Source organism: Micrasema longulum, unplaced genomic scaffold (genome assembly GCF_059751315.1).
Source record: "Micrasema longulum isolate JH-2025_06_02 unplaced genomic scaffold, ASM5975131v1 h1tg000720l, whole genome shotgun sequence".
Classification (NCBI taxonomy): domain Eukaryota; kingdom Metazoa; phylum Arthropoda; class Insecta; order Trichoptera; family Brachycentridae; genus Micrasema; species Micrasema longulum.
In genome coordinates, this window is record NW_028277916.1 from 703,281 (window position 1) to 729,089 (window position 25,809).

The 25,809-nt window shown below is 31.3% G+C and overlaps 1 protein-coding gene across 8 annotated transcripts in view; it reads right to left on the bottom strand.

Annotated features, from left to right (window-relative positions):
* Tomosyn (syntaxin-binding protein tomosyn) overlaps nucleotides 1-25,809 on the bottom strand; it is a 160,974-nt gene that overhangs the window by 134,797 nt on the left and 368 nt on the right. The gene's annotated exons all lie outside the window — the stretch shown is intronic.

The following is a 25,809-nucleotide window of genomic DNA, read 5'->3' on the forward strand; positions in this document are numbered from 1 at the left end:
TGGCAATTCTCGACCTAAGTACGGCCCATTGTTTTGCTGCGAACCGTAGTTAACTTAATACCCAATAGTCATAGATGGTTATGCTACGTTTGGGCTCCTCTATAGCTTGGCGCAATATTATTCCGAGGATTAATTATTAGCTTATCAACTGTAATTATAAGGGGTGCAGAAAACAAACTGTAGAAATGACATATTTACGACCAAAACACCTTTCTTTAAAAAAAAAACTAAAATACATAATACTAAAAAAAAGAGAATAAACTAAAACATTTTACCTGTTTTTTTTTTTAAAGGATTACTGAAAGCATTGTTAAAGCATTGTTGAAAGCAGAGTTATAAAAAATATGGCACAAAATTTGAATGGTTTAAAATGCTTGCATTTCTTATTAAAAACCAAAATTTTGTTTTATTTTTCCACAACTTTCTTGTTCAATCTATTATAAGCGTATTTTTTATGAAAAACACTTTAAAAGTCAATTGACATTTATTTTTAAATTGCGCAATTAAAAAAAAACGAGGTTTTAAAATGACAAACTTTTATGATTTCCGTAATTTTATCCGACAGCATCCTTTAAATAGGTTAGGTTAGGTTGGGTTAGGTTAGGTATCTCTACTTACATCTTATTTCTCTATTATTGAAATAGAGAAATTAGATGTGAGTAGAGGTATACATCAAGGGAAAATTAGTTGATATTCAGAACGACGAGATATAATCAAAGGAATCAGAAAAACCTCAAACACAAAATGAAAGGTTACTGACATTTTTTTCCCACATAATCGAAGTAGGGGAAATTAAGTCTAGGAGAATCTAAAAAAATAGTAATCCTTTTTGAGTGCTTTTCTCAGTTTACGAACTTACCACAGACACCTGTGTCATATTAAATTACTGATGCCTTCGGGTCGTAGAGCTCTCGGCAATTCTCTTCTCTTATGTCCTTATAGCCAGCTCTCAATAAGGGAGAAAATATTTTCCAAGAGAAAAAACATACGCTATTATAACAATATTTAAGCCGCCGCGGGCGAAAAGTATTTTAAAGATGTCTGATATCACCGGGAAAATATTTATCTGGAAGAAAATTGAGTTCGATGGATATTGTCACTCAAAAAATTATACGGTTGTTATTTTCATCAGAAATGATGATTGTGAGCTGAAAACACTTTAGATTTCATGTTTAGTAAGTTTAAATGTGAATTTTTGGTGTTGAAAAATAGAAATTCAAACGGTTTTTTTGATTGATTAAATGATGTTGATTTTAGTAGAGATAGTACTGATGTCGTCAATCTTATAATAATTTTAAAATACCTTTTATTTATTTCAACGCTGCAACGGCCTTCACAACATATTCACAGATATAAATAAATAAGATAAAATAGTAAATTATTATCACATCTAAAAAAAATATTTTGTATTTTTTTGTAACGCTGAAAACGTTTTATTTGCACTGCGGCATGCTTTTCTGGTTCTTGCACATCTTAAAAAAAAACTGTTTTTTTTTTTATGTTTGCATTTACCTACTTGTGTTTTTTAGCAAATGCCCCATGGGCGTAATGTGCAATTATATAAATTATATATAAAAACAAATAAAATAAAAAATCTACAAACAATTGAAAAATATGGGAGTGTTCGAAAACTAATACATCGCCTTCCCTCCCAAAAATATCCCTTCCCAAACCATTTTTCAACAATTATTTCCACAAGATTAAACATTTTTTACTAAAACCAGTGGACGGTGTTTGCTTTTAATAGCATGTGTCCTGTAAGCTATTTTGTTTTACATTTTTGTGCAAATACTATGGTGAAGATGTACAGTGCGTGTCAGTGTAATTGGTGTCCTGATGAAGAGGGTACGTTTCGAAACCGATAGACATAGAAAAGTAGTTAAGTGGTTATGTACAAATATTTAGTTAGATGCATTTATTGAATAGTTTTATTGCCAATTTGTCCGGGTATATTTGAAATACCCGAGCTAAAGTAAAATGTTTTCATTCGAAGAAAGAAATATTATTTTAAAATCGTCCATTTAAATTGACGTACAATTTTGGGCCTTACTCATAAACTCGGCGTAAAGTTACGCCTTAGTATAGTGGTATAATTAGGATGAGAATACCACCCTTATTCTATCACTATAATAAGGATGATATTTCCATCCGAATTATACCACTATATAGAAGTGTAACTGTATGCGTAAGTTTATGAGTAAGGCCCATTTTTCGACAATTCTGAAATCTTAATTTGACACTTCCAAAGGATGGTTACAGAGTGAAATTAATTTCGAAAATCATCAGTTGCCACGATCCTCATTAATACCTAGGTATGCATCAAAATAATCTTATAAACCCGTCGTTTTAATTTTAATAATTTGATTTTCTTCCGAGAAGTCATAATCTGTTATTGAGAAAAACCCTTTAATCAGAATAATTGCAAAAAAACCCGGAAGGAAGTTACCACCATAAATCACCACTGGAATGGTATTAAAGCTTCACAAAGGCTCATTGAGACAAAGGGTTGTACTGCTAAACTGCGGGGCATAATCTTCCGAAGAAATTGCTTCATTTAAAGATAAACGGAAAATCTAAGTGATTGTGTGATAAATGGCAAAGCGGTAATTTTTTTACATTTTCTGAACTTATCTCAACGTATCTACAGTAAAAATAATTATGAAAATCATTAGCAACTAATAATCTCTCAATTTGTTGCAACAGAGAGGGAAAACATTTTTGAGAAGGATATGGAAGTCTAGGCATTTACAGGGCTTGCAACCTGCCATTGGCTGGTTTAAGTGGGCACATTACACACTGTGTTACATTCACCATTCTGCTTATGTTTAAACATCCATATTTCCCCAATTCTTCCTTTGACTTTTCTCCCTTGACTTTGACCCATGGGGAACACCTTATAAGATATAAAAAATCAAAACAAATTTACATTCTATCTGACAGATAAGTCGTGCACATATATGTAACGATACACTTTTTATTGACAAGGTCACATATAAAGAAGGTGGTCGCGTGACGGAGTAAATTTTGGATTGAGTTGAAATACCGTGACATGCAAACCATAGGAAAACCCAAACTGGCGATTGATTTAACAAAATTTATCGCCACCACATTACACTTGACTAGCAAATTATTCGAGAGTAATTTTGCTGGAAATTGCTGTGCATAATAAAAAAAATATCCGTGCTTTCGCGTGCATGATCTGTAATTTGTTGTGTCGTTAATAAACCGTTGCAGATTTTCAATTGATCGCATAAGTTACACATTATAAAAGGACTGGCGGAGACACTTTCGAAACAAAAATATGAAACAGAGACAGCGGAGAAAATAGTTAAATTAATTTCATCACTAAAGAAGGTCTCTTACGAAATAATTTTATAATTTTAAAATGATAAAGCAAACAAACATATTTTTGGTGATGCGTACACAAATTACACAAACATGATTATACACCGCAAGACAAATAAATTTACGAGTTCTCAAAAAAAACTAAAATTGACATATAATGAATTATTCTTGATATTTAATTAGTTTTTTTTATATTGTTTGACATATGTGATGACTACTCGTTATTTCAAGGTTAAAATAAAAAATCTTACTCATGAATTGTACTTAGAAATTGCCATTATATATCAGGTATCAGATTACCCGAACCTTAGAGACCCATAACGGTTCATTTATGGTCGAGTGTTTGTGATGGAATAATAAAAGACATGTTATTTTTTAATTCATATTTAAGAAGTAGGTTCTTATCGCTTTATTTTAAATTAAAGTATTTTACATTTAAACATATTTATAACATTTAAAAATATTTAGTACTTAGTGAATTCACCTTTATTTTTTATAACATGTAAAATTCTATTATTTAGAGAAGCGTAAAGCGAATCTAAAATTTCTGATGTTATTTCTTCTTCCCAAACTTGAATTAAGTTTTTTTTTAATTCCTCAATGTTTTTTGATTTTTTTTTCCCGACTTTTTTTTTCATAATCGCCCATAAATTTTCTATCGGGTTCAAATCAGGGCTGTTCCCGGGCCACGTCAACGATTTTAAGCCAATTTTCTCCTTGAATTCATTGATCTATAAAAAAACAATTAATTATTTATCATGTGGTCACAAAATGCATTTAAAAATATATATATTTGTACTCACAGTGCGGGCTCTATGGCACGGCGCAGAATCGTCCTGAAAAATTGGGTCCGCGGTATACTGCGTAATGTCCTCGATTGTTGGAATAATATGTTTTTTTAACACTTTTTTGTACTGAATGGCATTCATCGTACCCTGTACAAAATTTAGAGGTCCTAAACCGTATGCTGTCATGCACCCCCAAATCATCACGTAGGGTGAATGTTTAACGGTTCGAGTGACGCACGACGGATGATATCTTTCCCCACGTTTTCGTCGAACTATCTTTCTGCCGTCTGGACCAAAAAGGTTGAATTTTGATTCATCAGAGAAAACAACATTTTGCCAATCCTCCAAGGTCCAATTCTGGTGCTCTTTCGCCCAATCCAGTCTAGCCTTCTTCATTTTGTCCGTGAGTAATGGTTTCTTTGCGGGACTCCGTGCTTGGAAACCATGCTCCAACAGCCGCCTGGACACTGTTTTTACTGAAAATGTTGATGTGCTGGTAGACTGCACCTCTGCGTGTATTTCAGTGTTATAGGGCACGATTATGAATGTCTCCATTTAAAAAAATCACCTTGTGCCTGTCAAACGATAGAAATGGTCAAACAATATACATATCTAGGCTTAACTATCGAAAATAATTTTCATTGGAAATTACATGTAGAAAGTGTTTGCCAAAAACTAAAAGCGGTACTTATAAAATTTAATTATTTGAAATTCTGTGTTCCGCGGGCCACCTTGTACTGTTTATACCATGCGCTGGTTGAGTCAATTATATCGTATGGAGTGAGTTGTTACGGGCTAACATTTACAACGTATACAAATAGGATAAAAAAATTACAAATTAGATTCCTTAAAATGTTAGCAAGTAAAACCAACTTAATAACTCAAAATGACTACGAAAATCTTTTCCCCATGTGTAAAGTTTTGACGGTACAGAATATGATATACTATCGCCTGGTAACAGAGGACTTCATGGATTTCTATAAAACGCCAATATCACATAAGCATGAAACGCGCCAAAAAGCGAGAGGAAACTTCATAGAAAGAAGAGCCATAAATGCGTATGGAGAGAGGACCAGGGCGTATATACTCCCTCGCATAGTAAAGAGACTCCCGGACGAAATAAAAAATAGTGATATGAATAAAAACAAAGTAAAATTGGTTTTAAAAATCTTTTTCTTAAATTCTAAGTTTAGTCTATAAAAAAAAAAAATTTTTTAAAAATGGGGAAACCAAACAATTTAAAACAGTGTCAAAAAAAGTGTTTGTTTATTATTTTTTATATATTTCGTTTTCAAAAAAGACTTGATTAACTTGTATTTAATTTTTTTTAAACTTTTATTTTATTGATATTTTTAAGATTTTTTTTAAAAAATATTTTATGTAAACATTTATTATATTATGTTACAAAAATGTTTAAAGAGAGAAATCCCTGCAAAAAAACTGCTTCTGCAGTTTGGCGGGAATTTAAAAAAAAAAATTGTTTTGAATTTAAAAAAGAAAAAAAATAAATAAAAAAAAAAAAAAAAAAAAAGGTGCCGTTAAAAATCGATCGCGCATAACAATTTTTTTTATTAAGCGATCATCTCGGGCAGATGTCACGCGCCCCCGTCCGCTTCCTTTTTTCCGTTCTATGGATCCAGTTTCTTGGATTTTTTAAAATAAAAACCTCACTGCACCTTCTGAATACCCAACTCGACGAGATATTTCACAATTAGATATGTTTTCTTGCGACAATGTGATTATTTTGGATTTTATCGCAATCGACATTTGCTTTGCACTTTCCATGATTGTTGTGTTATGTTCACTCAAACGCGGGTAAAACAAGACTGTTGAGACATTTTAAAATGTAAATATTGTAGAAAGGTGACACATAGTGTCCTTAATTTATTAAACAAAAGAAAGAGGTATCGATAAAGGATTTCTTAGAAAAAGGGTTCAGTAAAGTCAAGGGGCGCGGTAGCAGGTAAACTCGTATTTTTTTTTGTCTTGCGGTGTAGTTAAAATACTGAAGAACATGCCATGTATTTAAATTATATATAGTATATTTATATACAATATAAACGCTAGTGACAGCTTAGGTACTTTTTAGGAGGCATTTCTTTTGGTCGGATTTTAAATAAAAGCACTTGTATAAATGAAATTTATATTTGAAGTGCTAAATTTGTAGTTATTCATTATAATTTAAATGAAAATAAAACAACTTTGCTTTAAACCACTTATTTTAAAAATAAGTGGTAAAAAACAATGTTCTTCCATTATAATTTTAATTGTAAAAGAATTTGAAGCCTTTTGATTGTTTTATAGAACAACAGTTTAGGTGTGAACGAAGTCAACTCATTATTTACACGTAAAATTTATAAAAAAACATGCCTAAGAAACGCGGGGGGTGAAAAATCAATATTATCATCATCGTTACTTTTCCGCACCTAATGGTGATAGGACACTGCATTAGTACACTTATTGCAGCGTATCTTGATCATTTTAGTAACATGAAGGTAAGATAATTAGTCTTACGCTTCAGGTACCAGTCCAGGGACTATGAAATATTCTAGTGTGAAAGCACCTATTTAAATAAATATTTCACATCAACCATGTCGGGAATCGAACCCGAGACCTCTTGCATGGCAGGCTAACGCGCTGACCATTACACCACGAGGCCGACGTATTATACTCGTATATATTTCTAGAAATTTTTTGGATCTTTTAAATCAACTATTGTTATTTAAATGAATAAAAAATAATAACGATTACGCAAAAATAACGATAAACGTAAATAGACATTGCAAAATATAACCAAATTAAAGAATTATTTATTAACACGAGTCAGTAACAGTAAAGAGCGATCGAGATGTGGATTCATGAAAATTCAGGCGGATTGAGTTTGTAATGGTATTTTAATACGGAATACCTAAGCAATTAAATGAAAAATATACGTCAAACCCATTGATATATATGTATACACGTCAAACTAACAGTATAATTGGGCTAAATCTTTTAAGAAAATGGGTGAAATTTGTTAAGTCCGGAATTTATGTCGGTTATGATCCGAAGAATACCTAAGTTGCCAAAGGGATGCTTGTTAGTAGGATTACAGTAAACGAACATGCTAACATTATATTTTACCTCGACATCCATGGACGCGTAATCTTATTGGTAACTTTAACAAGTGGGTTCCTTTGCTTATGACATTTGCCTAATTCAATAGAACTTTTTATAGGATAAGTATAGTATAAGAAACATTCGATTAGAATTATTTACTGACCATCTTGATGTAAAAACTTATATTTACACACAAGTTACTAATTAAAAATACTTGGCACACTCCCACTTATTTGTTCGACCAGTTAGCGCTTTCACCATTTTGCATTCTGAAGTTTGAAGATGACTTAGATTAGTAACTTATATGTAAATATAAGTAATGAGATCATTACAAGAAACATAATTTATTATTAATTTATTTGTATTTTCACAATATTTCCAAAATAAGAATAATAAAATCAACTATGTTTCAACTTCATAGCACCTTTATCCTGTGCCGAGTTGAGAAATCACAAACTAAAAAAAAGAAAAAAAGAAAACCTGCACAGTATTTTTTTTTAAATAATAAAATTTGTGGGGCCATTTTTAAGGAGTTGAAAATAACTCATGATTATAAAATAGGAAGCAAGTTGTCATAGAGCGGAGTTCGAACCTCGGATCTCTGAGCCGTGAGCCCGGTTGCGGTCCCGTGTCTAGTGTCGCGTCAAGGATAGAGGTCCGTGGTTCGAATCTCACTTTACCCCAACTTAGTAATCATTTTTTTTAAGCAATATTAACAAATCGTTGAGAATGCACCCTAAAATATAAAAATTTTAGTAAATTACAAGAACGCCGTATTTTTTTCTTTTTTTTTTAAATTCTCGTCAACCTCACCAGGAATCGATCCCGAGACCTCGAGCATAGTAGGCAAACCCGCTAAGAGACAGATTGATCAACACTTGATTTTCTTTATCAAAAATTTTACAGCAAGCGATAAAAAAATATTATAAATTTGTTCCGGCATAGTACATAATGTAAGTAATATACTACGAGTATAAATTGCTATTTTTTATGTAGTTCTGTGTGATACAACAGCAGCTCTTATCTATGAAATCAACCCAAACGACTATTATTATTAACATCGTGATATATTATTATATATTATGTAGCTATAATATCCATTACTTTAATACATAACTTAAATAAAAAATTATAAAAAATACCACAATAAGTTCAATACGTACTAGGGATTCCCATTTCGATGGAAATATCAACTGGTTGATTTGTTTTAGAAATGAATAATGCCAAAAACAGCCGTATCGAGCGCTACATGTCCTATGATATGACAGCATTTAAGCCATGATGGTCATATTATGTCAACTGTATCGTCTCAAGGAAAAATACCCATTATGAAATGATGTTCAAAAAACTATTTACTAAATCGAGAATCTTCAAATAATTTGTGTTATCTGCAAGCTTATTCTAGGAGAAAAAACCTTGACTGGGCTTTGGATGTTCAACATATAGTACACATACTTATTTGTATGAATAAATACGCTGGAATAATTGGCTAGTTTCATGGCTCACTGCTGGCGCTGGGCGCGTTATATTAATATTTTGAGAAATGTACAAACGGTGGCGGTACAAATGATTTACAAGAAATAACAATTATTTGTTTGTTTTTCTGTAAATAAAGTTACCGTAAAACATTTTTATGGACAGACAAATACAACGGTGAGGTGCGCATAATCGCTTAAATAGACGATTCGCCTCTGGTAGGTAGCCGTAGAGATTTTAAATAAAGATTTCAATTTTCCGAATAAAACGATTTATTTTATATTTAACTGCGGTTCTTTTCATTCTGTCAAATCAAAGCCATTGCGGAAAAACGAAAAAGCGAGTGATTGAAAGAATGACGCGTGGTTTTTTATTTAAGTTCGTATTAGCTTTATTTTCATATTGTGTGTGTGGCGCTGGTTAGTTGAAAAGGGGGTCAGAACACGAAACACTCAAAAGGTTTTTTCATTCACGTCAAATATAAAATATTCCCAGCTGAAATGCAAAATGGCAAAGAACAAAGAAACTCAACACCGCGTGACGGAAAATAAAATAAAATGATGAATAGTAATTTATAACCTATTCACTAGTATTTAATATTCAAGTGACATTATGTATTTTAAATAATTTATGAACATATTTAACAATCCGTTAATAATAATTATTTTTGCTTAATTCTTATTGTTATGCGTAGTTCAAACAAAGACAGAAATATTCTGTCTTGTCCCAGCTTCCGACCTAGTGTTCTGATGTGAACGGAACTTTGGAAGACAAGCGTGGACAAATTACTTGTCCTTGAGATAAACGGGAAGCAGGCTTATTTTATCACAATTTCGTTTCGTAAGTTTGTTCGTTCGCCACATATTCATTGCATTCTAATGCAATCAAAACCACATTTCTCTCTCGTTTCCTCTCATACGATACGAATGAATTAACGAAACAAATTAGTTACAGCATAAAGTCACAGCCTATCTCCGCAGGACAATGGGTTACCCCCACCACCATGCGCGTTGTCATGAATATGTCACCGCCAAATAGTTAAATCAGCCACTCAATTGGACGGCTAGGCTGCACATTAAATGCCGGCATTCAATTGTGCCCTATTCACCATCAGATTATGATAATGATGATGGAAATACGATACATATATTTCAAGAATTCGAAATACCTATAAACAATAATTAATTAATAACGTAAAACAAACGTTTCATATTAGGTGTTAACATAAATTCAGACCAATTTTTCCAAATATAAAAATGAGTATCAAAAGGCAAGAAAATGGTAGGTTATACGACATTTGAAAGAAAATTTTCTGTTCTACAAGATGATGTGTTTGCTTTTATGTATTTTATTATTTTAATTACAGGCCTTCAAAATGAAATGTCAAGTGAGCATTTTTGACACCTCCTTTTGTTGGAATTCAATCGAGGTAATAAAGCAGCTAAAGCTGCTTGCGATATTTACGCAATAAACGGAGAAGATGCTATGAATAATTGACTTATTTGTTGTAAAATAATGAAGGAAGATACATTATTGACTAATTTCTTGAATTTTTTTTTGTTCTCTTTTTCGGCCTCGTGGTGTAGTGATCGGCGCGTTTGCCTACCACGCAAGTGGTCTCGGGTTCGATTCCCGGCATGGTTGAAATGATTTATCATTATTTAAAAAGGTGTTTTTACACTACAATATTTCATAGTCCCTGGACTCGCTCTTGAACCGTAAGACTGATCATCTTACCTTCATGTAACAAAAAATGATCAAGATAATCTGCGAATGGTATACCAATGCAGTGCCCTATGCACTATTAGGTGCGGGAAGGGGAACGATGATGATGTTCTCTTTATTTGGAAAAAAATAGGACGTAAGTTATGTTAACACCCAATATTTATCTGTACCTCAGAGGTTGACGGATGCAAATCCAAACGTCAAATGTTCAACAAGAGCCTAAATAATCTACTTTCTTTAATTGATTTCTAATTATTTGTAGCATTTATTTTTATTTTTAGTATCTTACTACATTGATTCTTTCATAATAAGACTTAAATTTCTTCAAAATCAATGGACATGATCATAAACTGGATACGAAAATCGAAATGTCATTTCATTAAATTCTGGATTCGCATCCGTCTGCCTCTGAGGTACAAAGATATATATATATAATGTATTACAATTAAAACATCACCAAAGAGTCATTTTAAATGGTATTTTAATTTTTGTAAAAGTACATATTTTTGTAAATTATGCAGTAACACGTTAATTAAAATAAAAAAGCGATTTGAACGGGTGTGGGAAGTTATATAAAATATCACATGATATTAAAATAGCACACTTTTCATAATAAAAGATGAACCGAACTGTGGCGCTAACGCTTAGCTGTAGTGCGGATGGCACAAGGAAAACTCACCTGACCGAGGAAAAGGTTATTTCACGCTTCGCCAACTTGGCATTGGATGTGTGGGGCTTCACTTGTATCTGGGGCAAGTTCACCCTTGCACGGTGTTTACCCCGCATCACCTAAACCCGACTAACCAGCCCGAAGTGAACAAAATGAAGACACGCAATAAATAATTATATTCCCATCACAACAGAAAGAAAAATGTTCAATATACATGAATCAACCCTTTCTTTAAAATAAGGACTGTGATTTGTTTTTGCGATGTTCTGTTACTGAAAGTAATCTGAACTTGACATTCAATTAGTTTCGAAGATACGTTATTAATGTTTTCACACTCTGAGAGATTGATTTAAATCATACTTAGCGATTTTCTTAAGAACGGATATAAGTACTACTCGTATTGATTTATTTAGGCAACTTGGTAAACTTCAAAAAGAAATTTCACAAAAAAAATCATTAAATTTACCTTAGAATGCTTATTTTATTTAAATATGCGAATTTCGTTAACTTTATCATTTTATTTTTCGTATGTAGTCGTATTACTAAAACTACAGTATAAAATACATCTTTGTTCTTTTTTTATGTATTATGTGTTAACATAAATATTTTGACTTCGTTATTGCTCCCTTGGGTTAATTCTTCAGAATTTTGAAAAAATATACTGTAAGTATCCCTTTTCTGTTTAATTGACATCATAAGGTTTTTGCTGATTTTTTTTCTGATATTGCCTATTTCAATTTATGTTAAAATTTTATAAATACAGTTGTTTATTATAAAAAATAAAAATTTATGTTATTCTTGTAGATTTATTTAGGCTGTCTATTGTTAGTGTCCATAGTGTTATTGATTGTCCCTTCTGTTTTTGTTATTTTTGTGGTTATTTTAATTTGTAAACGCGTGAAACTTGTTTTTGGCCGACGTTATCATATTTTGGTACAAGGTCCCTAATAAAGGAAAAAAATAATTGTATTTTTTTAAAAAATTTAAAAATGAGTACCAAAAGTAAAACGTCGAAAGGTTACATTCGATAGAAAATGGTCTGCTCTTCAAAACATTATATTTGCTGTTACGTTACACATATTATTTTATTTGATTATAAGCCTTAAAAAAGAAATATCAAGTAGACAAACGTAAGCATTTTCGACGCCTCTTTTTGTTCGCGTTCAATCGAGGAAAAAAGCTGCCGCAGTGTACGGTGAAGATGCTATGAATTATTGATTAATTTGTTGTATTTTTTTGGTGTTGTGTCCTCTTGTTCTCTTCATTTGGAAAAAAAACGGACAGTAGTTTACCTTCCATAACTAAACGTAGAAGGATTTCCAACTATTCTTTTCTGTTCCAAATTTTGATATTCCCAACAAGTTCCAAACCCATTTATTCATTCATCGAAGCTGCTCAACTATGTTTGAAATTATATCTAATCTTAATTAAATAAAATAATTGATATCAAATTTTCGATTGAGTTCATTTAATGTATTTTTATTGTATATTTATACGAGTATTTATTCAAATTTAGCATTAGCAAAGCATTGCCGAGTTCAGCTTGTATAGTATAAAAGTGCGCGAAGTCGTGACAAGTATTGTCCTGAAATGAACAAATTAGGTTTTACCAATCTCCTCGAAAACAAGTCAAATGTAAGACCAAGGAAACAAAGTACGGAGAAAGCTTTCGTGTCTGCGATATCGCCAAGTGAAAAATGTAAAGTAGTTTGTCTGCAAAGCTTTGCAAGCATCTGGCAATCGCAGGTTTCCTTCCGTTCATCCTTGAGACTGTTGGACAGGTTTTAAAAAAATCAAATATTCCAGTTAAAGAATGAAATATTCTACTGGTTAAAGAATTGTAGAACGACGCCATCAGAAAGCAGGTATCATTTATTTCTGTAAAAGCGTCGTGACTTCTTGAATTTATAATTCAAAACCATCACTGAAAAAAGCGATATTGAACGGAAATAAGGGTAGCAATTTAAACCTATAGATTGATTTTTTAATAATTATCAAAAAACTCAAAAGTACATTTCTCCAGATACCCGAAATCATTTTAAAGTGAGTCTTCCTATCGCTCTCACTCATACGACAAAATGTTTTTTTTTGTCAATAAATGAGTTTTCTTTTAAAATGTTCAATTTCATACATCGGAATTTTAATTGAATTTAACTCTACTACTAGTTTGGCAAATTATATGGACATTGTCGGACATTGTCATTCATTCTCATGACCATATTGGAAACACAAAAGGTAGCAGAATTGTATTTATGTTAGATTAATACCCTATCTCCATTATAATAATTTAATAACGTCAGATTAGATTATTATAAGTAAAGCAGAGTATTATTATGAACTGTTTGCAAAACAATGAAGACGGTAAAAAAAAATACACAAATAAGCAAAATTAAAATATAAGCAAACATATAAAGAACTGTCTATTCTCAATAGGTAAAGTAAATACCTGTTCTGAAGGAAACAGCGTTTTAAAAAAAATAAAATAAATACAGCTTATTTTTTATTAGAGACGTCTAAAGATAATTAATACAAAATTGAATAATACATAGAAGTATAATAACTTTACAAAAATTATGGAACTAAAAAAATAAAAACTTTCAAAGTATACATAAGTGAACAAAATATGTGAAAGTGAAAAATAAATAAAACTGAAAAAAACATATCCCGAAAATTATTTTTTTTTAAAAAGGTAAAACAGTGATAGAAGGTTATAAATCAGTAAATGTTTAATGAAGGTAAAATATTAAATAATGTGTTGAGTATGTGCAAATGTTTGCAGACAGGCTGGATATTAGTTCAGTTTAGAGGTCTAAATTTGATGCAACAGAGAGGAAAGACATTTTTGAGAAGGGATTATGAAAGTCTAGGCATTAACAGGGTTTATGACCTGTCGTTGGCTGGTTTAAATGGCCACTTTACAAATTTACTGTAACATTCACCATTTTGACCATGAAACATCCACAGTTTTTTAACTTAAACCAGCTAATGACATGTCATTAGCCCTGTAAATGTCTAGACTTCCATCTTCCCTTCTCAAAAATGATTTTTTTTATTTTGAAATAAGATTTTTTTGCACCACAAAAAGGGTGAGAAGGCCCGATTATTTTGGTGAGTAACAGCACAGAAAACCCATGTTTGAGAAAAAAATAACATTGAATTTTTTAGGGGGAATCGAACCTGGAACCTTCCGTGTGTGGGTTAAGTATCTTAGCCATTATACCACGAAGGTTCCTTCTGTTCAATCTTAATAAAAAAATAAATTAAATATAAAATTCATTTAACTTGTTAAATAAATTTCAATCTTAAATTTCGATCTTAATAACCCCCCAGGGAGTAAAATCCAGCCTTATCTAAAAACATATAGGCATACTAAAAGAAATGATGGTTTTAAAAAAAAAGTGTTGAATAATTCAAGACGATTATCCGATCAGTTCGCGATTTCCACAGAAGCTTCTCGGAAAATCAGAACCAAGTGCTGAATAGTAATTCCAAGTATCCGTTTCACACTTGTGAAACAAAGTGTCATTCTTTTCTGATGGCCATTCACGGTTGAGGCGATGCTGCGCGGCGTTGAGAGGTCGGAGAGCCCATAAAGTACAAAGGACAAAACAGCTCTCAAGACGCGAAACGGCCCCAACCGAGTACCTCCGTATTTTTGTTGTAATACGTCCCTGTGTATTTTACTATATGCACCGATGGAGATAAAAGTACAGAAAAATACAAAGGCACGGAAAAAAGAAGGAAACTGAAGAATTTAAGCTGTTCACAATGGAGGATTTTATGCGATACTTGAAAAATTCCGAGGAAATAATAATGTAACATGAGAAATATTTTAAAGAGCCAAGAGTGAATCACCGAGAAAAGCCAGTAAATTATTTATTTATTTTACACTTGATGCACATATACATTTTATATACATATAAAAGCGGGCATATTGCCTTAAGGCAATTTCTTCCTACCAACCTAAATCGTGCAGTTTGAGAAAATAAGAAGTAAATTAATAAAATGGACATATTCTAGGTAAAAAAAAAACTCACTAATTTACAAAAGTCTCGAAGCCCTAGATTTCCAAATAATTTAATTTTACATAGATTCAACACAACTGCAGTGTTAAATCATTATTCATATGTTGGAAAAAAAAACATTAATTATATTCCAGAAATCTTAAAATCAATAGCAAATATTAAAACATTGAAATCTGTTTATATGTGTGTAAACACGGTTTTTCAGGGCCAGACCGCGTAACTCATGGTAAGCTTTAAAATAAATCCTTATAAATTTTTTCCAAAGTCATTAAAAAAAATATGTTTTTTTTAAGATCGTAAAATGGAGTAAATCTTTAATTTCTCAGACTAGCATCCCTTCCGCAAACCCCTACCCCTCCCCGAAAAAAAAAAGGATGAAAACGTATTTGGACGACGAAGCTATACGCACCAGACGCGGACAAGGGAAGCGGCTGGGTAGAAGGGTAGAGGTTTGTGGAGGGACTTCTTGTCCGAGAAATTAAGGATTTACTACATTTTGAGATTATAATTAATTTTTTTTAAATGCCTTTTGGAAACATTTTATTAAGATTTTTTTAAAGCTTACCATAAGGAATGTTCCTCTGAAGTTTCATGGTCTGGCCCTGAAAAACCGTGTATATATGTGTATGTATGTATTTATATATATGTATGTATGTGTGTATGTATATGTACACATATATGTATACTAGTAAGTTTATATTTCACTTGTCTGTTCTTTCATTTAACTCGTATATAATTATTATGTATTAAAATTTAATTGCCTAGCTTGAAACAGGTTAGGTACCCTTGTTATCTGGGCAAAGTGTATAAAAATGTATGTAATAAAATAATATGTTTAAATAAACAAATAAATAAAAAAAAAATTAGATACACCCTATCCTGAAATGTACTTGTTATTAAAAAAAAAAAAACTGATATATTTGCGGAAAGTTTTCTTTACGCGCGGAGTTTTCCGATGTTTAAAAAGCACCGTAAAACATACTTCGTTCTACTTTCAAATTTCATTTCGATCAAAAATCCATCCCGTCAAGTGATATGAGAATAGAATTGTGAGAATCTAAACCCACTCTCATTTCCAATCGAATGGAAGAAATGCACGATGCGGCTTTCGAAAACGGAAAAATAAATCTAGATCGCGTGCGGTCCAGCGCCAGCGCTGTGGTAACGCTTGGTGCGCCACTCGGCATTCAAAAAAGACCTAGCGTCTGAAAAGTGGGCCAATTCTTGACGTCAAGCCACTAGCGTTTTCACGAACCACCCATTCCGCTATTAGCCCGCTGAGAAATATTTGAAAAAGCTATCGAATTCGAAATGTGTTTTCAAGAAAAACACGCTGAAAGAGTAAAAAATGAGATTTTAAAAAGTTTGAAAGCTTACCCCATTTACGTTACAAAAGACTAAAAAAGTACCTAAAAAATAATAACAAGAATAGGAGAAAGCAGTTTTTAAATAAGTTTTTGTTTTGGTGTTGAACAATGCTTAAACAAACAATTTATTTCTGAGTTTTCGAAAGGACTGCTTCTGCCTTTTATTTTATTATTGTTATGATTGTTTTTATTTAAAAAAAATATTTATTAACCCTTACGAATTTTTACTAAATTTATTTTACAAAAATAATATATCATTTTTATTCATGCTCTGTTGCTGAAAATCATACTTTTTACATCTTTTGAAAAGTTTGTTTGAGTCTTTTGTTTAGTTTCGTCTGGTAGTTTATTGTACAACTTCAGTCCCTGATTTATTAGTCTCAATTGTCCTTGTCTCGTTTTGGAATGTTGATGTGATATTGTTCTGATATTCTTGTATTATTTCAATGATTATCACAATTTTTTAAAAGTTTAAGTTCTTTGTCTACAATGAGTGGCTTTATCCACTGGACTCATTGTTATTTATAACGAATAAATTAAAAAGATTATGGTTGAAAAAGTTTATTAAATTTAAATGCTAAATTAAAGTCCTCCTGAGTTGTATACATACAACTCGTCAGGAGGTTCTTAAAAATTGCATAGATTATTCACACTTAATTTATGATAAATTACAAGAACGCTAATATTTCTTTTAAAAAAACAGAAACATTGAATGAAATAACAAATAACAGTTTTTATATTAAATTTATTGAATTTATTAAATTTATGTTCCATTGTACAAATATATCGCTGCTTAAATTCAAAAGGGCAAAAATCAAAACTTGTCTCTTTTCAGTAGGGCCAATTAAATTTTTTAACACGAGTGTTTCCTTTTTTTCTTCATAATCTAACCTTTTATATTTCATTCAATTTTATATTATTTTATTCAAAAAACATACAGTCATACATAATAAGTATAAAAACAAAGATTGCCTAACATAAAAAGACCAATAAAGTTTTCATAAATCATGAAAAAGATGTAAACATTAAATGTGACAAAAAATAAATAAATAAAAAACTTGAGCCAGAAAATAATAATCGTTAACATTTCCATCATTTTCTATGGAGGTTATTATTGGTAATAAATAAAATACACACCATGCACACCAATATGAAAGCATACAGATGCACACGCACATCTATTTGCATATATAAAACATTCACAAACACATAAATTACATGCGGTACATATATATATTATAAACCACTCAAGATGTGCATTTAGTAACTATCCCAAATAATTAAATCCATTCAGAAATTTTCTGTAAAATGCAACGCGCAGTTAAAAATGTCTGGATTGATACTGAGTCCATTAAAATATTTATGCTTTTTATATCATTATATGGGTTTCTTTAAATCAGTATCTATCTAGTTATGGAATATCGTGCAAATTATCATACAGAAAGCGGCGGAGATGGAGGTTTGGCTCCGAAGTTAGCCAATAAAGCAAAAAATGCCAAAAGGACTGTTGTGCGATTTGCAATAAGACGAAATTCCGAAGTTTTCGATTTATGGCCCTTTTGAATTTTATTAGCGATATATTGAATACAGTTAATTTAATAAACCTATAATATAGGACTTTTATTTTAACAATTACACAGCAAATACAAAACTTGAAAAGTAATCATATTCCGAGTATCACACGTTTCATGAAACAAAACATTAATAACAATTTTATTACCAACCGTATGTTATTGTCTCGCAAAATATGAATGGTTTAAGTTTTGCTTACCGCATACGATAACAAATTTCAGAAATCTTTCCCTTTGACTAAAATTAATCACACAAATTTTCAACATCGCTTTCAATCAAATACTAAATATACTAAATTCGTCGTACTCGAGTGAGTGTAGGTAATCAACTTTGCGGTATTTGACATATGAACAAGTTGTTCTTAAGTTTATATCAAATACTCAGTAAATTAAGTTAATACAAGTTGCCTTTAAGCAATTTGGCTTAAGACGCTGTAACGTAAAATCAATATATTAACCCAGCTTAATTTCTAAGATTTTCTGGATACGCTAATGATCTCAAGAGGAGACGAATAAAGAAATGGTTAGTGGTTCTTTGCTCGTGGCGAGATAAATTGTTTGTGAATTTATATTTCAATCAATTAAGCTTTCGCAAATCTCCGAAGAGAGCACTTAATGTTTTCCATTTTCGCATTAGGTAGGAAAAATGGATTCAAGCACTTTCTGAATTTCAAAATGTGATAAATATACTTTACTTGATAATTCCGCGCACTAAATTATCTACTAAATCTTTTGACTCAAAGATGTTCGAAAATATCTATCTTTGAAAGCTTTATTTTATTTTTACTTAAAACATAAGAAAATTACCATACGATTTACGAGCCAAAAAATTATAATATAATAAAGTAAAAATTGATGAAAAAGTTATCTGTACTCAGAGACGTATACCGTGCAAAAGAATTAAGGCAGTGTTGCAAGAGCACTTTTCATTATTATCATTAAATAAACAAAAAACACAGTATTTGACAAAAAAATAATAATTAAGTAACTCTTATCTTAATGATATAACTGTTAAATAAATAAAGTCCTCGAGGCATATAAATAAACAACTAAATAAATAATTAAAGATATTCGTTAATACATTTATAATGATATATCACAATCGTAAAAGATAAAAATAACATATAAAATACGTTGAGACATAACGTTGTAAATATTTGACATCACAATAACAAGACATATATAGAAAATATGGAATCAAAACTAACCCATAATCCTAAAGAATTCTGGCAATTTGTCGCAAAAAAACGTTCTGAAAGTGATATTCCTTCCAGTATGATATCTAATGCTATTCACATTACTGGTAGTCAAGATATTGCAGATCTTTTTGCTGATAATTTTTTTTCTGTATATTCTGTTAACAATATTTCCTATGCTTTAAATAACTCTTCCCTGAATTATATAGATACTGTAGATCTTAGTAAGTGTGAAGTATCTATTGGCGAAGTATTTTATTGTTTAAAAAGATTAGGCAGGAAAAAATGTATTGGTCCTGATGGTATTCCTGAACTGTTATTAAATGAATGCAAATTTATACTGTCCTCGCCCATTTGTATACTGTTAAATATGTCTCTTTCCTGTGGCACATTTCCTGACTCTTGGAAAACTTCATATATCAGGCCAATTTTTAAGTCAGGTGACAAGTTTGATGTCAAAAATTATAGACCTATATCAATGTTATCTATTGTTCCGAAAATATTTGAATCTATTATAACAAAAAAAATAACACCTGTATTCAAAAATGTGTTGATAGATCAACAACATGGATTTCGAGCTGCCAAATCCACTACAACCAATCTGCTTGCTTATACTACTGCTATTACTTGTGCTCTCGAAGACAATCTTCAGGCTGATCTGCTTTATACAGACTTTTCTAAAGCTTTCGATAAAGTCAATCACACAATTCTTCTGGCTAAATTACAAGCCATTGGTATAAGAGATCCTTTATTATCATTTTTCAGGTCTTACCTAAGTGAAAGAAAACAGTTGATTCAAGTTAATAATTCCTTGTCTTCTCCAATCACTGTTACTTCTGGAGTACCTCAAGGAGCCCACCTTGCTCCATTATTATTTAATATTTTTATAAATGATATTATCAATGTTTTCGAAATACTAAATTCTGGCTTTTTGCCGATGACAACAAGGTACTTAAACTGATTGAATCTCCCAATGATTATCTTCATTTTCAACATGATATTAATTGTTTTAATGAATGGTGCGACATCAATTGTCTTCAACTTAACATTGACAAATGTAAAATAATATCTTTCTCGCGACGAAAAAACCTATACAATTCAACTACAAACTAAAAAATACTTCCCTTTCAATGGTTTCGTCAATAAAGGATCTTGGCATTACTTTAGATAGTAAACTCTCCTATCGTGAACACATTGATAATATTGTAAACAAATCTCTCAAACTTCTCGGTTTTATCAATGGAGTGACGGCGGACTTCAAAAATATTAATACCATCAAAACTCTTTATTGCTCACTAGTTCAACCCCATCTAAAATACGCTTCTCCTATTTGGTCTCCATTCTACAGGACTCATATTGATCATATCGAGTCTATCCAGCACCATTTTCTAAAAAAAGTGGCATGGTTGCTTGGATTACAAAGGGGTAATTATTCTTATTTTGAAATAGAGCAATCTCTTAATCTGTCTTCATTGGAGAGACGTAGAACTGAGATGGACCTTATATGCATTTTTAAAATACTTAATGCTTTAAGTGATGTCCCATCTCTGTTGCAATCAATTTCTTTTCATGTTCCCAACCGTGTCACCAGAAGTCTCAACCTCGGACCTTTGGTCCGTGAGTCCACAATATTACCGCGGGACCACAACCCGGTTCATATGTTGTCATTTTCCTAATTTAATGGATTTAAATTTTTAAATGTATTTTTATCAGTAATGTTTCATGCTGCCGGGTCTAGATCTGAAGCATGAGACTCATCACTTTGCCTTCACGTATCTATATGTGATCTAAATTAGCTGCAATCAGAATACGATTGTAGGGTCCTTTGCACTATTGGGTGCGAATGGGAAAATGATGATGATGATGAGATTACAGTAAATATTGTTTTAAATACGGACATTTCTGAGGAACGGGGTGAGTGAGGTATATTTTGTTTGATTTTTGGCGCATGAGGTTGTTCAGCTTTACGGGAAATTGGATATAAAAAAATGTTTCCTTACGCGCGGTAAAAATTAGAGCATTAATTGGTACGGCAAAGTTTCTTGAAATTGTATAAAAAATTAAATATACATTACATATCAATGAAAACGAACGACTTTGAACGAAGTCACAAGGTCATATGAATCAACTAATGATAAGAGGGTTGTGAAAGATTTTCGGTTTACGGTACGTCAACGGACCAATCGGCAGAACTGACCGAGAAGAAGCGAAAGAGAACTTGAGACGTCACACGTGGAGTAATAAAAAAAAAAACAAAACTTTGAAAAATCATAACGCTGATAAAACGATACATAAAAATTTAATAAATAAAATTTTGGCTTAGTTTAATAAAACAATAACAATATTTTTTTAAAACCACTGAACTTTCATTAAAACATGTATTTTTAAGTTACTTAACATTTCTAAGTTAATAATTTCACTAAACAATGCGTTTTATCAAAGAGATTTTTATTTTACTGAATTAAGTAAGCTAATCCCGGTTGACCAGCCCCTGACATAAAACCAAAGGCACTTAGTTTTCCTTAAGTGCGTACGGAAAAAAGGAATAAAGTTGTTTTTCAATAGTTGGAAATAAATATATGATTTGTTGGCGATGTGCAGATAATTAAAAGAGATGGAAAAACTTTGATTAAAAGGTATGTGGAAGACAAGGCAGTTAAAGGGCTTATAACGTATCATTGGCTGGTTAAAGTGGTCACTTTACACATGTGTAACGTATAACAGTATACTCGTATTTGATATTTCGTATTTTTATAAATCTGTTATATGAAAAAAAGAACTAATCTCTTATTTATCTAGGCGAGACTCCTATATATATGGAAAATTATGTAAAATTAGTGGAGTGATCCAATAACGAATAGTTAAAAAATAGCTAAAAAAACAATTATTGCAATTTAAGGGCATTGCATGCTTAAATATCTAGGACCTATTTGTAAAGAAGTTGATTTAAATTATCAATTTTTTTCATTTGTTTCAATAAAGATCCATTATTAATTTATTTATTTTTTAAACTAAACTTTAAGTTTAATATTTTTTCATATGTCGTCTGTTGTTATTCGTAATAAAAATAAAAAAAATACTCATTTTAATGACGAAATTCAGCCCTATTGGAAATTGGATACAATAAATGTTTTCATAAGCGCGGTAAAATACGAGCATTAAATTGTAGTGAAAAGTTTCCTGAAAATGTACGAAATAAATAATAAAAATGAACTAATTTGAACGACGTCACTAGTTCATACGAATCAACCAACGATAAGAGAGTTCTGGAAGATATCTGGTTTGCTTGCCGTCAGTAATGGGTAGAACTGACGTTAGTAAATATATATATTATTATTCGAGTCTCAAATCTCATTAGCGTTAAATCCAGCTCATTTTAGTTGGTTGGGTATTTGCACAAAGACGTAGGTATTCGAAATGATGCTGTAGGAGATCTATAAGCATGAAATTACATTGGCTTCACTCAACTAGCACAATGAACAAACATGTGTGCATAGTCGCTTTATGTTAAACATGTATTTACCGAGACGGCGGTGGAGCTGAACAAGCGTCTTGCTGTCTCAGGTTTTGTATGTACTGCATTATGCAAAGTGCCCGCGATCTGGGAAGATGAAACAACTTAAACGTCTGTTTGTAAATTTACACAGATTTCATTCGGCCGTAGGTAAAAATAATACAATTTACATAATACAGAAATTTGCATTTAAATACGATTCCTTCATTCTAAGTTTCTAATTCAATTACGTAGTGTTTTTATATGATGGGAAAATGATTTCATAATACGAGCAATTTGAATATTATCAAAAGCGAATTAAATTAAACGAGTTTATAAGGCTGGACAAGTATTCATGCTTTGAATGAAAAAGAACAATTGAAAGCCATTCTACTATATTACAAGAATATATTATCTTCAAATTGATCTGAATCACGTAGGGGCTGTATTTTTCGAATGAAAAAAATAAACTGATCTGATATAAAATATTTTCATTAATGACTATTATTTTGGATTTGGTGTTGTTATCTTTGAAAATCAATAAAACAAAATTAAATATGCAAACTGGTAGTGTTCTAAAATTTTTCAGAAAAGTGCGATTCTTAAATTTACGAATAAACTTGCATTAGGTGCCGAAATTTTGTTATAAAAATACGTTTAAAATCGTTGTAATATTTTTAGTTGGTGATAGCAAAAATAATAATAATTATTACTTAACGGTATTTTGAATTTGTCGAAATTTTTGTAGACAACGACTGGATTCAACCCCCTAGGGAGCTGTTAACATTAACATATTACAACAGAGATGAAGAACATTTAAGGGAAAGTAATATATAAGTCTAGGCATCTACAATGTTTATAACCTGTTATTGGCTGGTTTATGTGGCCACTCTACACACTAAGTAACATTCACCATTCTGCCCATATTTAAACATCTTCATTCCTTCAATTCTTTCATCTGTTGATGTTTGTGAAGTTAAAGAGCTGAAACCTTTATTTATGCGGGTGAGATTCATCTAATTTAATTATTTCACCGACATACTAGGCAACGCCTGAAAATGTAATTTTTTTCAATATCTATACTTCGTCATGGACCAGGTGGATTTATCAACGTTTCTTATTTGAAATAAAAAGATACGTCTGATGCATTTTTCATTCAACATGCCATATTCATAAATCCACGTATTTTTTAACTCAAAGGAGTAACGAGATTCTGTTTTTTAAGCTGTTTATTCTATAGTTATAAATTCAGTGTTTTAAACTACAGTCCTAAAAAAGCTCGAAATCGGAATGATATGGTAAAAACGTTTTTCAAATATCATTTCTGATAAGAATAAATATCTAATAGAAGGCTGATAAAATCACTTTATTCAACATTCGGAGAATTATTGAAATACGTAAAAAATGAGTTTTGAGGAAGTTCAGTGATATTTCCTTTTTAATTTTTTTTTAAATACTGTTAAACAAAGACAAAATTAAGATAAATACTTATGCATCGTATTATTATAACTACGATTTTTTAAAGTTACGTAGTTTTGAATTAACTCCGCCCGTGACGTCATGAGTTGTCGTCGGTGAGCTGTGCTAACATTAAAAATAGAGCCCCGGAGCGTCAAAATACACTAAACGTAGAAAAAAATGGTGACCCGGAAACCAGACATCATAACACATAACAACGCTTAAATTGATTGGATGATTCACAAGAACACGTGACACAGTTCAAAGTAGTTCATTATCATTAAAACGGTTTTTATTATTTTTTTTAATACTTTTTTGAGAAATTTCGCCGTACAGTAAAAAGCTCAACTTTTTCCCCGTGAATGAAGACATTTATAATCATTGATATATATGTATACACTAGATGCAGCTATAAGCACCAGTCTTGTGTTCCATTAAACTTAAGATCCGGAACTTAACTTGTAGTCCGTAAATGTGAAGCAGCGTAAAAAAGTGCGACACAGCTTTGAATTCACAATAAAGGGGCACGAACAGTTAAGTCTTTTTTACTGCACTACGTGTTTCAGACGGCAATGTGGCCACGTCAACGCTTATTTTCCAGAATATAATTTCAAACTATTGTTTTATAAAGTATGTATTTTTAAAAATTATACACAAGTGTTGTTTATATCCAATATTCCGTACCACGGAACTTCCTCAAAGTCATTGTTTTATCTCACGTTAAGCCGGAGAAATAGTTTTTAGACACTCCTGGGAGACGTTTTTCATTCCATTGGATTATTTTTTCCGCCTGATACGTAATGAAAATGCAAGCGCAAGTAGGTGGTGTGAAACGAGTTTTATTTATTATTATTTATAAAGAAAAATATGTTAGAATCCTTAGAAAACGTAACACCTATTTTGGGGATGGTAATAAAAGTTATGATTTGCATTTAAATTAGATCCTCCACGAACTCTGACTTCAGCGATATTTTGTTACCGTAATAAAACAGGAAATCTTATTGGAGTCATTTATCATAAAAAAATATTTCCAGGAAAACTCGGACCACAAAATTTTATCGTAAACGCTGCTTCTAAAAAGGAGAAAAAGATTCGTGGAAAAACAAAAAGTAAAATTTTAGCACTTTTAACGTCACTTGTGAATTATTAAACTATACAACAGAAATGTAATCTTTCGAATTGTTTAAAAACACACGATAAAATACTTAAAGGTATTCATTTTTTAAATAAAAGATATTGGTTTAAATGTAATCCGTGCATACATATGTATAAAAAGGAAGTTTGGTGCTACAGAAAATAAGAGATAAAAAATGTTTTTTTGCACGCGGTAAAAATTATAACTTTTAATTGTACGCCGAAATTTCTTGAAAATGTATGAAAAAATAGTAAAAATGTCTTTGAATAAAAACGAATTATTTTGAACGACGTCACTAGCTCTTTCAAATTAACCAATGATTTCCGGTTTACAGGAAGCAACTGACCAATCAGCAGTACTCACCGAAAAGAACGCGTGACGTCACAAGATAAGTAATTTCAAAATTACAAAATTTTAAAAAATCATAGCGCTGATGCATAAAAAAATAAAATACATATTTT